The sequence below is a fragment of the Pristiophorus japonicus genome, chromosome 18 (genome assembly GCF_044704955.1).
Source record: "Pristiophorus japonicus isolate sPriJap1 chromosome 18, sPriJap1.hap1, whole genome shotgun sequence".
NCBI lineage: Eukaryota > Metazoa > Chordata > Chondrichthyes > Pristiophoridae > Pristiophorus > Pristiophorus japonicus.
This window is the reverse complement of record NC_091994.1, coordinates 1,673,709-1,687,789: the sequence shown is the minus strand read 5'-3', so window position 1 is coordinate 1,687,789 and position 14,081 is coordinate 1,673,709. Positions and strand designations below refer to the sequence as shown.

Genomic DNA, 14,081 nt, shown 5'->3' with positions numbered 1-14,081 from the left:
GGGCAGGCCCAGGGGGGGAGTGAGGGCAGGCCCAGGGGGGAGAGTGAGGGTAGGCCCAGGGGGGGGGGGAGAGTGAGGGTAGGCCCAGGGGGGGGGGGAGAGTGAGGGCAGGCCCAGGGGGGGGGGAGAGAGTGAGGGCAGGCCCAGGGGGGTGCGTGAGTGAGTGAGGGCAGGCCCAGGGGGGTGCGTGAGTGAGTGAGTGAGGGCAGGCCCAGGGGGGTGCGTGAGTGAGTGAGGGCAGGCCCAGGGGGGTGCGTGAGTGAGTGAGGGCAGGCCCAGGGGGGTGCGTGAGTGAGTGAGTGAGGGCAGGCCCAGGGGGGTGCGTGAGTGAGTGCGTGAGGGCAGGTCCAGGGGGGTGCGTGAGTGAGTGAGGGCAGGCCCAGGGGGGTGCGTGAGTGAGTGAGGGCAGGCCCAGGGGGGTGCGTGAGTGAGTGAGGGCAGGCCCAGGGGGGTGCGTGAGTGAGTGAGGGCAGGCCCAGGGGGGTGCGTGAGTGAGTGAGGGCAGGCCCAGGGGGGTGCGTGAGTGAGTGAGGGCAGGCCCAGGGGGGTGCGTGAGTGAGTGAGGGCAGGCCCAGGGGGGTGCGTGAGTGAGTGAGGGCAGGCCCGGGGGGGGGGGGAAGAGTGAGGGCAGGCCCGGGGGGGGGGGAGAGAGAACATGAGGGAGGGGGAGTGAGGGAGAACCAGGCCAGGGTAAAGGTTGGGGGGGGGGGAAGCCTTGGACAAGCCAGACTGAGGAAGGACCAGGCCAGGATGAGGGTGTCCTGCAGCATTACAGACTGAAGGAGGTCCAGGGTGAGAGATACCCAGCAAAGGCCACAGTGGGACAGCCCAGACTGAGCAAGTGACTGGCCACAGCTGGGTAGGCAGGGTGAGGAAGAGAGGGATAGGCAGGGTGAGAAGGGTCGGTGGCAGGCCAGAGAGAGTAGTGGGTGTGACAGGGTTGGGCGTAGTGCGGGGCGCGGGATAACCCAAGGCAGAGTGAGTTGGAGTTGTGAGGTTCAGGATGGTAGATTGAGCTGAGTCTGAAATATACTGGGTTATAACTGACGGGGACAAACTGGACAACGACAGCAGAGAGACTGGTTTGCCAAAATAAGGTAAGTACAGTGAAAGTGTCCACTGGGTTCTGCAGTATCACTGTTACTGCCAAACTGTATTTCTTGTATGGTGTTTAACTAAATACATGGTGAGTGGGAAATAACACCGGTTGTCTTGTAAAGAGAGGTGGCAGCAGCTATGGAGAGAAAAGAGCGTTTAGTGTTTTAAGATGAGACCTTCATTCAGAATTGCTGAATGGCCTTTGATTAATCAAGTGTCCGCTGTAGTTCAGTCGCTCGCACTCTCTCTCCAGTCGTGGGTTCAATCCCCGCTCCACAAACCTGAGCACAAAATCTAGGCTGACATTCCAGTGCAGTACTGAGGGAGTGCTGTACTGTTGAAAGTGCTGTCTTTCGGATGAAAGAAAGACTTGCATTTATATAGTGCCTTTCACGATCGCTGGATGTCTTATAGCGCTTTACAACCAATGAAGTACTTTTGGAGCCTAGTCACTGTTGTAATGAGGCAGCCAATTTGTAAACAGCAAACTCCCACAAACGGCAATGTGAAAATGACCAGATAATCTGTTTTAGTGATGTTGGTTGAGAGATAAATATTTGCCAGGGTGCCGGGGAGAACTCCCCTGCTCCTCTTCAAAATAGTGCCTTGAGATCTTTTACGTCCATCCGGGAGAGCAGACGGGGTATCAGTTTAATGTCTCATCCAAAAGACGGTACCTCCGACAGTGTGGTGCTCCCTCAGTACTTCACTGGAGGGTCAGCCTAGATTTTTGTGCTCAAGTCCTGGAGTGGGACTTGAACCCACAGCCTTCTGACTCGGAGGCGAGAGTGCGGCCCACTGAGCCACAGCTGACATGATGTCAGGCTTTCTCTGTCCCACTCACTCCATGAAGTTCTGTGGTGTCGCTGCACCTCGATCACCTTAAACTTTTGAATGTTAGTAAATAGTTTTCTGTTTTGCTGGCGTTTAAAAATATCAGCAGGCAGACTGGTCAGTTTAAGTAGGTGTGTACAGTACTGTGCTTTCCAGATAACTGAAGTGATGATTTAGCTGTACATTAGAAGCCATTTAATGCAACTTCTGGGTTCAAGTCCCACTCGAGACTTGAGCACATAATCCAGGCTGACACTCCCAGCCCCAGTGCTGAGGAGTCAAGAGGCGATGTCTTTCAGATGAGATGTTAAACTGCTCTTTCAGGTGGCACTATTGGTAAAAGAGCAGGGGAGTTCTCCCCAGTGTCCTGCGACCAATATTTATCCCTCAACCAACATGACATTTCTGATTGGCTGCTGCCTTTCCTACATTACTACATTGACTACATATCAAAAAGTACTTCATTGACTGTAAAGTGTTTTGGGACATCCTGAGATTTTGACAGGCGCTATATATAAATGTATATAGCTTTTCTTCATAGTATGTGATATTGAGGATAAATTGTTTGACTTCTTGATGAGAGACAATCGATAATGTATAAAATGATGAGGGACCTGGATAGAGTGGATAGGAAGGATTTATTTCTCCAGCAGAGGGGTCAATAACCAGGGTACAGATTTAAAGTAATGGGTAGAAGGATTAGAGGGGAGTTGAGAATTTTTTTTCACCCAGAGGGTAGTGGGGGTCTGGAACTCACTGCCTGAAAGGGTGGTAGAGGCAGAAATGCTCTGCATTTAAAAAGTACTTGGATGTGCACCTGAAGTGCCGTAACCCACAGAGCTACAGACCGAGAGCTGGAAAGTGGGATTAGGCTGGATAGCTCATTTTCGGCTGGCGCGAACATTGTGGGCCAAATGGCCGCCTGTGCTGTAAATTTCTGTGATTCTATTGAAGGCTGTGTTGAATGGTGAGGGCGTTGCAGTGTGTAGCATCAGAAATGTATTAAATAGCGCTGTGCGGCCTTGGGATAATGCAATGATAAGGTGGGGGTAGGGAGGGTTGGCTTGTGACAGTCCGTCATCATTTAAAAATGCTTAGCACAAGATGCTGGGGCATGATTAGAAAACTAACAGGACTGGGAGTGTCCAGCACTAGTACAGGGAGTGTACACTTTAACGCAAGTGTACACTCCCTTTGCTGGGCTTCTATAGAAGGATCTCCTTAAGTAGGGTTTTGATATACTGCCCTCAACACATGCATGTGTGCACATTAATAGTAAGTATATTTCAAACTGTGTTTAGTTGGCTAATTAGTGCCTCTCTGCTGTCGAGGGATTCTGTCACTTTTGAATGGAGCTTGATTTTTCTGACGCTTGCATTTGTTAGAATAGGTTTACTGGGGTTGCTGTGGGGAGACTTTGAAGTAGCATAGAATCATAGAAATTTACGGTACAGGAGGAGGCCATTCGGCCCATTGTCAGCCGGCGCGGACACAAAGAGCTATCCGGCCTAATCCCACTTTCCACCTCTCGGTCCGTAGCCCTGTAGGTTACGGCACTTCAAGTGCATATCCAAGTACTTTTTAAATGTGATGAGGGTTTCTGCGTCTGCCACCCTTTCAGGCAGCGAGTTCCAGACCCCTCTGGGTGAAAAAAGTTCTCTGCAACGCCACCCTAAAACCTTCTACCCATTACTTTAAATCTATGCCCCCTGGTTATAATTTCTGGTCATAGGAATGTGGGAAGGGAGGTCCTTGAGATGATCACTATCACTAGGGAGCTAGTGCTGGACAGGCTAATGGGACTGAAGGTAGACAAGTTTTCTGGTCCTGATGAAATGCATCCCAGGGTATTAAAAGAGATGGCGGAAGTTATAGCAGATGCATTTGTTATAATCTACCAAAATTCTCTGGACTCTGGGGAGGTACCAGCGGATTGGAGAGCAGCTAATGTAACGCCTCTGTTTAAAAAAGGGGGCAGGCAAAAGGCAGGAAACTATAGGCCGGTTAGTTTAACATCTGTAGTGGGGAAAATGCTTGAAACTATCATTAAGGAAGAAATAGCGGGACATCTGGATAGGAATAGTGCAATCAAGCAGACGCAGCATGGATTCATGAAGGGGAAATCATGTTTAACTAACTTACTGGAATTCTTTGAGGATATAACGAGCATGGTGGATAGAGGTGTACCGATGGATGTGGTGTATTTAGATTTCCAAAAGGCATTCGATAAGGTGCCACACAAAAGGTTACTGCAGAAGATAAAGGTACGCGGAGTCAGAGGAAATGTATTAGCATGGATAGAGAATTGGCTGGCGAACAGAAAGCAGAGAGTCGGGATAAATGGGTCCTTTTCCGGTTGGAAATCAGTGGTTAGTGGTGTGCCACAGGGATCAGTGCTGGGACCACAACTGTTTACAATATACATAGATGACCTAGAGGAGGGGACAGAGTGTAGTGTAACAAAATTTGCAGATGACACAAAGATTAGTGGGAAAGCGGGTTGTGTAGAGGACTCAGAGAGGCTATAAGGAGATTTGGATAGGTTAAGCGAATGGGCTAAGGTTTGGCAGATGGAATACAATGTCGGAAAATGTGAGGTCATCCACCTTGGGGGGGAAAAAAACAGTAAAAAGGGAATATTATTTGAATGGGGAGAAATTACAACATGCTGCGGTGCAGAGGGACCTGGGGGTCCTTGTGCATGAAACTCTTTTGAGTTTCCTTGTGCATGAATCCCAAAAAGGTTAGTTTGCAGGTGCAGCAGGTAATCAGGAAGGCGAATGGGATGTTGGCCTTCATTGCGAGAGGGATGGAGTACAAAAGCAGGGAGGTCCTGCTGCAACTGTACAGGGTATTGGTGAGGCCGCACCTGGAGTACTGCGTGCAGTTTTGGTCACCTTACTTAAGGAAGGATATACTAGCTTTGGAAGGGGTACAGAGATGATTCACTAGGCTGATTCGAGAAATGAGGGGGTTACCTTATGATGATCGATTGAGTAGACTGGGTCTTTACTCCTTGGAGTTCAGAAGGATGAGGGGTGATCTTATCGAAACATTTAAAATCATGAAAGGGATAGACAAGATAGAGGCAGGGAGGTTGTTTCCATTGGTGGGGGAGACTAGAACTAGGGGGCACAGCCTCAAAATACAGAGGAGCCAATTTAAAACCGAGTTGAGAAAGAATTTCTTCTCCCAGAGGGTTGTGAATCTGTGGAATTCTCTGCCCAAGGAAGCAGTTGAGGCTAGCTCATTGAATGTTTTCAAGTCAAAGATAGATAGATTTTTAAGCAATAAGGGAATTAAGGGTTATGGGGAGAGGGCGGGTAAGTGGAGCTGAGTCCACGACCAGATCAGCCATGATCTTATTGAATGGCGGAACAGGCTCGAGGGGCTAGATGGCCTACTCCTGTTCCTAATTCCTATGTTCCTATGTTACTGACTCCTCTGCTAAGGGAAATAGGTCCTTCCTGTCCACTCTAGCTAGGCCCCTCTTCATTTTATACACCTCAACTAAGTCTCCCCTCAGCCGCCTCTGTTCCAAAGAAAACAACCCCAGCCTATCCAATCTTTCCTCATCGCTAAAATTCTCCAGTCCTGGCAACATCCTGGTAAATCTCCTCTGTACCCTCTCCAGTGCAGTATGAACGGTGAAGGTTTGGGCGTCTGCAGGATCCGCCTTTTGCCCAGTTCCAAGTGAGGAAGGAGCAGGAGAAAGCCTTGCCTGAACATTCACTGATGTCTCCTGGCAGCTGTTTATAGGAGTCATGATGACTCAGAGGGAGGCTGTGTGCTTGGCCTCAGCTGACGGGTTATTGGGCCAGCTAGTTGAAGAGTGGGATAAAATTACTGGAAAACATACTTAAAACCGTGGCACTTAAAATAAAATCCGGATATGCTGCACTGTGCCTGAAGATGCCAGGTCAATAACCAGGAGGTGTCGATTTAAAGTGATCAGTAGAAGGTTTAGAGGGGAATTGGGGAGAACCTTTTTCACCCAGAGGGCGGTGGGGGTCTGGAACTCGCTGCCTGAAAGGGTGGTAGAGGCAGAAACCCTCACCACATTTAAAAAGTACTCGAAGTGCCGTAACCTACAGGGCTACGGACCGAGAGCTGGAAAGTGGGATTAGGCTGGGTAGCTCTTTGTCGACCGGCGCGGACACGATGGGCCGAATGGCCTCCTTCCATGCTGTAAATTTCTACGATTCTATTGATGGTGTTTTTTGTAAATGAGGTAAAGAGAGACAGAACTTGCATTTATAAAGCGCCTTTCACGGCCTCCGAGCGTATTAAAGCACTCCACAGCCAATGAAGTACTTTTGAAATGTGGTCACTGTGGTAATGTAGGAAACGCGGCAGATAATTTACGCACAGCAAGTTCCTACAAGCAGCAATGAGATGATTACCATTTAATCTGTTTTTACTTAATTAAGTAATTACAGTATTTGACTAATGAATCCTTTGCGATATTGTCAAGCCAAAGCCCGTTTTGTTTAGAAGATTTAGTTTAAAAAGGGTAGGATCATCATCATAGGCAGTCTCTCAACATCGAGGAAGACTCGCTTCTACTCCAAAAATGAGTTCTCGGGTGACTATACAGTCCAATATGGGAATTACAGTCTCTGTCACAGGTGGGACAGACAGTGGTTGGAGGAAAGGGTGGGTGGGGAGTCTGGTTTGCCGCACGCTCCTTCCGCTGCCTGCGCTTGGTTTCTGCATGCTCTCGGCGACGAGACTCGAGGTGCTCAGCGCCCTCCCGGATGCTCTTCCTCCACTTGGGGTGGTCTTTGGCCAGGGACTCCCAGGTGTCGGTGGGGATGTTGCACTTTATCAGGGAGGCTTTGAGGGTGTCCTTGTAATGTTTCCTCTGCCCACCTGGGGCTCACTTGCCATGTAAGAGTTCCAAGTAGAGTGCTTGCTTTGGGAGTCTCGTGTCGGGCATGCGGACAATGTGGCCTGCCCAAAGGAGCTGGTCGAGTGTGGTCAGTGCTTCGATGCTGGGGTAGGATAGTGTAGAGATCGTGGCGTCTTGCTGCAATTATATAGAACCTTGAGAAGACCTTGAGGAGTACGGTGTACAGTTTTGGACTCCTTACCTCCAGGTACTTGCCTTGGAGGGATTGCAATGAATGTTCACCATTCCTGGGATGGGGGGTGATTGTCCTATGAGGGGAGATTGAAGAGACTAGGCCTATATTCCCTAGAGATTAGAAGACTGAGAGGTGATCTCATTGAAACTCAGAGGCAATTCATACATTTTCATGTTGTACTGAAAGGTGTGTCAAATCAGATGGTGAGGGGGTTGCTGCCTTTAGCATTAACTGAGTCTTTGCCGGTGTTTTTTAAAATACATTCTCGGGGATGTTGCTGGCAAGGCTGGCATTTATTGTCCATCCCTAATTGCCCCTTGAGAAGGTGGTGGTGAGCCGCCTTCTTGAACCGCTGCAGTCCGTGTGGTGAAGGTGCTCCCACAGTGCTGTTAGGGAGGGAGTTCCAGGATTGTGACCCAGTGACGATGAAGGAACGGCCGATTATATTTCCAAGTCAGGATGGTGTGTGACTGGGAGGTGATGGTGCTCCCACGCACCTGCTGCTGCCCCTGTTTCCCACATCCTGAGAACAAATTTTTAAAATGAAAGAGAAATAAATCAAAGATTTGAACCCAGCTCCAAAGTTCTGGGCAACCATTCAGCCCCTCTTTCCTCCAGGCATATGTTTGGCCAAGAATGCTGAGGTTCGAAAGTTTTTGCACTTGATGTTGTCTGTGGCGTCCTCATTTTTCCTCTTGTCTCGAAGAAGGTTGAACTTTTTATGGGGGCAGCAGCGCTAGAATGCTGCTGTTGATGTGATTACTGCAGCTGTACGGTTAACAGGAACAAAATCCACAACCTCACCATCGTTGTGAGCAGAACATTTTTATTATGTGGTGTGGAGACTATATTTATCTGGTAGGGTCGTTCTGTGACCGGTGTTTCGGGTACACACTACATCCTCACTATGCTGGAATGTAAGCGTTCCATTATCGGTGGGGTAATTCACTTCAGCGTGGTGCAAAGTACCGCAGCTTCCTGTACTTAACAAGTGTAGTGCCAGCTGCTGCCCGAGTCTTGTCGTCGTTGTTCTTGCGCTGTGCACGCCTGCGGCGAGGCTGTATTTATTGTTTATTCCCAGTTGTCCTGCGTAGGTCATGGTTGCAGTCGGTGTTTTCTCTAATTCTTTTTTGTGCACGGTCCTTTTTAATTTTGCTGCAGCAGCTGGTGAGTGGCCTGCACGGGACTTCTCGCTCTTCGGGGAACATTGGTTGACGTCCTTGTGCTGATGGGGCTCCCAATGGTGTCAGCTGTGGCTTAGTGGGCAACACTCTCGCCTGTGAGTCAGAAAGCCGTGGGTTCAAGTCCCAGTCCAGAGACTTGAGCACAAAATCCAGGGGACACTTCCAGTACAGTACTGAGGGAGCGTTGTTCTGTCGGAGGGGCTGTTCTGAGGGAGCACTGTTCTGTCGGAGGGGCTGTTCTGGGGGGGGGCCGTATTGAGGGAGCGCCGCACTGTCGGAGGGGCAGTATTGAGGGAGTGTCGGAGGGGCAGTATTGAGGGAATGTTGTACTGTCGGAGGGGCAGTACTGAGGGAGTGCTGCACTAAGGGAGCGCTGCACTGTTGGAGGTCTTTCGGATGAGACGTTAAACTGCAGCTCCGTCTGCCTGCTCAGATGTATGTAAGAGATCCCATGGCACTATTTGAAGAAGAGGGTGGTAGAGGCAGAAGCCTTCACCACATTTAAAAAAAAAAAAAATACAATACTTGGATCTGCATTTAGTACCGTAACCTGCAGGGCTGGAAAGTGGGATTAGGCTGGGTAGCTCTTTGTCGGCTGGCACAGACAAGATAGGCCGAAATGACGACCTTCCATGCTGCAAATTTCTATAATTCTAAGAGCAGGGGGAGTTCTCCAGGTGTCCTTGGCCAATATTTATCCCTCAACTAAAAACTCTTTCTTTGGTCAATTTGTGGGGTCTTGCTGTGCCCACATTGGTTGCTGCGTTTCTTACATGCCAGTGAGTGCCCGCCAAGGATCATTTGATCCTAATATTGGTACCTGGGTTGGAAGCACAATTGCACGACCAAAAAGCTGAAGTCCTTTAGAGCAATGTTCCCTTTAAGCTGCATGGCTGAACAATGCTCTGGGCTGGCCGGCGTTTTAATGGGAATAACCCCAAATACACGGTATTTTGAATGGGCCGTGCAGCCCCTTAAAGGGGTCGCACAACCCCCAAAAATTAATGGGAACATTGAATTCGAGTTGACCCAATTGGTTGCCAGTTGAGGTTGGATATGAAGTGTGTTGTGTCATGCATGCGAACAATGAGGCCTGCCCAGCGGAGCTGATCGAGTGTGGTCAGTACTTCGATGCTAGGGATGTTGGCCTGATCGGGAACACTGACAGTGCGTCTGTCCTCCCAGGGGATTTGCAGGATCTTGCGGAGACAGCATTGGTGGTATTTCTCCAACGACTTGAGGTGTCTACTGTACATGGTCCATGTCTCTGAGCCATACAGGAGGGCGGGTATTACTACAGCCCTGTAGACCATGAGCAGAGTGGCAGATTTGAGGGCCTGGTCTTCGAACACTCTTTTCCTCAGGCGGCCGAAGGCTGCACTGGCGCACTGGAGGCGGTGTTGAATCTCGTCGTCGATGTCTGTCCTTGTTGATAAGAGGCTCCCGAGGTATGGGAAATGGTCCACGATGTCCAGGGCCGCACCGTGGGGCAGTGCTGTGTGGCGGGGACATGGTGGTGGTGATGATTAAGTATATTCTAATTGATCGCATCAAATTCTAATGAAAACCCATTAACAGGAACAGAGTACAGGTATAGGCACTGTTATTTTGTCAACAGCTTGGGAGGCTAATGCCAGATTTACCTGTGTGGGCTACGAGGGGGAGGGGGTTTATTTTCTTAAGCTGTTTGTGGTTATAATGGCTTATACTTTCAAACTCTGAGAACCTCTCTGAACTTTGAGATTCTGCCCTTTATTTAACATGTTTCAGAATGGCTTGTTAATTGTAGTCCAAAACCATGAAATCCTAATTTCTGTACTTCCCCGTTTGTTTATATATTGATTCTGTTGCAACTGTTGGTGAGAGGTCCAATTTAAAAAATGCTACCTTTTCAACATTTGAAAAGTCTTGTGTGTCAGGTGAGTCCGTACAGCTCTGTGTGTCCCTCTGTCAGAAGGTTGTTAGTTTTAGTCCCACTCCAGAGACTTGGGCACAAAAAAAACTCTAGGCTGACACTGCAGTGCAGTACTGAGGGAGTGCTGCACAGTTCGAGGTGTTGTCTTTAGGATGAGATGTTAAACCGAGGCCTCGTCTGTTCTCTCGGATCTCATGGCACTATTTCGAAGAGGGGCAGGGGAGTTATCCTGGCCAATATTTATCCCTCAACCAACATCACTAAAACAGATTATCTGGTCATTATCACATTGCTGTTCATAGGAGCTTGCTGTGTGCAAATTGGCTGCTGCGTTTCCTACATCATCATCATAAGCAGTACCTCAAAGTGAGTTTTCAGGTGACTGAACGGTCCAATCCGGGAATGACAGTCTCTGTCACAGGTGGGACAGACAGTGGTTGGGGGAAAGGGTGGGTGGGGAGTCTGGTTTGTCGCACGCTGCCTGCGCTTGTTTTCCACATGCTCCCGGATGCTCTTGCTCCACTTAGGGTGGTCTTTGGCCAGGGATTCCCAGGTTGAAACATTTCCTCTGCCCACCTGGGACTCGCTTGCCGTGTAGGAGTTCCGAGTAGAGCACTTGCTTCCCCGACACTTGCTTCCCCAACACATGTGGCCTGCCCAATGGAGCTGATCGAGTGTGGTCAGTGCTTCGATGCTAGGGATGTTGGCCTGATCGAGAACACTGACATTGGTGCGCCTGTCCTCCCAGGGGATTTGCAGGATCTTGCGGAGACATCGTTGGTGGTATTTCTCCAGCGACTTGAGGTGTCTACTGTACATGGTCCATGTCTCTGAGCCATACAGGAGGGCGGGTAACACTACAGCCCTGGTGGCATAAGCTTGGTGGCAGATTTGAGGGCGTGATCCTCGAACACTCTCTTCCTCAGGCAACCGAAGGCTGCGCTGGTGCACTGGAGGCGGTGTTGAATCTCATCGTCGATGTCTGCCCTTGCTGATAGTAGGCTCCTGAGGTATGGAAAGTGGTCCACGTTTTCCAGGGCCACGCCGTGGATCTTGATGACTGGGGGGCTGTGCTGTGTGGCGGTGTCAAGCTGGTGGAGGACCATTGTTTAGTGTAAGGCCCATGTTTTCGTACACCTTGGTGAAGATGTTGACAGTGGCTTGGAGTTCAGCCTCTGTGTGCAGGCGCAAGCGTCTTCTGCGTGCTGTAGTTCGACGCCAGAGGCTGGGATGGTCTTGGATCTAGCCTGGAGGTGACAAAGGTTGAACAGATTCCCACTGGTTCTATAGTTTAGTTCCACTCCAGCAGGGAACTTGTTGAGCGTGAGATGGAGCATTGCAGCAAGGAAGATCGAGAAGAGGGTTGGAGCTATGACGCAGCCCTGCTTGACCCCGGTCCGGACGTTGATTGGGTCTGTAGTGGATCTGTTGGTCAGGCATGTCATCGTGGAGCAGGCGGAGGATGGTGACAAACTTTTGGGGGCAGCCGAAACTGAGGAGGAAGGTCCCATAGTCCATCGCGGTTAATAGTGTCAAGGGACTTTGTGAGGTCAAAGAAGGCCATGTACAAAGGTTGGTGCTGTTCCCCGCATTTCTCTTGCAGTGTCGCGCCGTGAAGATCATGTCTGTTGTACCCCGTAACGGACGGAATCTGCACTGTGACTCCAGAAAAAGCTCCTCAGCCACAGAGGAGACGGTTGAGGAGGATTCTAGCAATGATTTTCCCAGTGACCGACAACAGGGAGATTCCTCTGTAGTTGCCACAGTCGGACTTGTCCCCTTTTAAAGATGGTCACGATTACGGCATCTCTGAGCTCTCCAGGCATCCACTCCTCCTTCCAGATGAGAGATATGAGGTCATGCATTCGAGCCAATAGTGCCTCTCAGCCATACTTTAGTGCCTCAGCGGGGATTCCATCTACTCCCGTCGCCTTATTGTTCTTGAGCTGATGCATGGCCTTTTCTACCTTGTGCAGGGCTGGGGTTTTGCTGAGATGGTAGCGGGTAGCATGCTGCGGGATGGAGTCGAGGACACTCGAGTCAAAGGCAGAGTCTCGGTTAAGGAGATCTTTGGAGTGCTCCTTCCAGCGGTTCCTGACTGCCTTGATGAGTGTCTCCCCATTCTTGGCCAGCAGTGGGGTGGTGCTTGGGCCGTAGGTGGACTTGACTGCGGTGAAGAATCCTCGCACGTCATGGCTGTCGGCCAGCTGCTGAATCTCCTGTGCTTTCTCCACCAACCATCTATTCTTTAGGTTGTGGGTTTTTTGTTGGACCTCGGCCTTCAGCCGCCTGTAGAGCTGCTTTGCTGCTCCCGAGTTGAGTTGTTGCTTTAAGTTCGGAAATGCCTTGAGCTTGCGGTTTATTGGCTCCTGGATCTCCTGGTCATTCTCGTCAAACCAGTCCTGGTGTTTCCTGGTCGAGTGACCGAGCGTCTCTTCGCAGGCACTGGTTATGGTGGCCTGGAGGGCAGACCAAGCGCTGTGGGCATTCTGCGTCTCGGGGTCATCGAGGGTCACCAGGTTGGCAGTGAGGTGCTGGCTGTATAAGGCTCTCTTAACTGGGTCTTTAGTGCCCTGGCATTGATTTTCTGCGGCATTACTTCTGTTGCCATCGTCGCTTTGGGGCTATATTAATGTTGATGACGGAACGGATTAAGCAATGGTCTGTCCAGCAGTCGTCGACTCCTCTCATGGTGTGGGTGATGCAATTCCAACAGTGACTACACTTCAAAAAGTACTTCATTGGCTGTAAAGTGCTTTTGGACGTCCAGTGGTCGTGAAAGGCGCAAGTCTTTCGTTCTTATATCTTAATTTTTGCACCACCTTTTTAGCTTGAGTGGGTATGCAAGTAAACTGTTGCTACTCTGGTGCTGTGTGCAGAACCCTACCTCTGGTGTTGCATTCCAATCCAATGATGACACGAAGGCAGAGTAATGCCCACAATCCGCTGCCCCAGTCATCGTGTTATTAGGGTGACGCTTTCTGATGTCAAATGCAAAGGCCTGGATCTTGGCTTCCAATTGGCAGTTCTGGAGCATTAAACTGGACCTGAAGGAATGAGTGAGAGGCAGCATCCATGTGATTAGTATTGAGCAACAGTTCAGTCGGGCACTCTTAATTTGAATGCTCCAGAGCAGTAAGGAGGAGATGCTACATCCTCTGATCCACCAATTCCGGCTCACTGCATATCTCCAAATTTCATCGCTCCGCCATTTGCGGCCATGTCTTCAGCTACCTGCGCCCCAAGCTCTGGAATTCTCTCTCCTCTTGGCCCCCCCTCTCTCTCCTCTTGGCCCCCCCTCTCTCTCCTCTTGGCCCCCCCTCTCTCTCCTCTTGGCCCCCCCTCTCTCTCTCCTCTTGGCCCCCCCTCTCTCTCTCCTCTTGGCCCCCCCTCTCTCTCTCCTCTTGGCCCCCCCTCTCTCTCTCCTCTTGGCCCCCCCTCTCTCTCTCCTCTTGGCCCCCCCTCTCTCTCTCCTCTTGGCCCCCCCTCTCTCTCTCCTCTTGGCCCCCCCTCTCTCTCTCCTCTTGGCCCCCCCTCTCTCTCCTCTTGGCCCCCCCTCTCTCTCCTCGCCGCCCCCCCTCTCTCTCCTCGCCGCCCCCCCTCTCTCTCCTCGCCGCCCCCCCTCTCTCTCCTCGCCGCCCCCCCTCTCCTCGCCGCCCCCCCTCTCTCTCCTCGCCGCCCCCCCTCTCTCTCCTCGCCGCCCCCCCTCTCTCTCCTCGCCGCCCCCCCTCTCTCTCCTCGCCGCCCCCCCTCTCTCTCCTCGCCGCCCCCCCTCTCTCTCCTCGCCGCCCCCCCTCTCTCTCCTCGCCGCTCCCCTCTCTCTCCTCGCCGCCCCCCCTCTCTCTCCTCGCCGCCCCCCCTCTCTCTCCTCGCCGCCCCCCCTCTCTCTCCTCGCCGCCCCCCCTCTCTCTCCTCGCCGCCCCCCCTCTCTCTCCTCGCTGCCCCCCCTCTCTCTCCTCGCCG

General features: G+C 51.1%; 1 protein-coding gene across 2 annotated transcripts in view; it reads left to right on the top strand.

Moving 5' to 3' along the window:
• The first annotated feature begins 683 nt into the window (after nucleotides 1-683).
• slc25a42 (solute carrier family 25 member 42) overlaps nucleotides 684-14,081 on the top strand; it is a 66,027-nt gene continuing 52,629 nt past the window's right edge. The window contains exon 1 of one of the 2 annotated variants that reach the window (XM_070859544.1): nucleotides 684-1,097. The gene's annotated coding sequence lies outside the window, so the exon portion shown is untranslated. Of the gene's footprint in view, nucleotides 1,098-3,134; nucleotides 3,208-14,081 lie in introns of those variants that run through there. The other variant, XM_070859545.1, reaches the window with a different exon arrangement.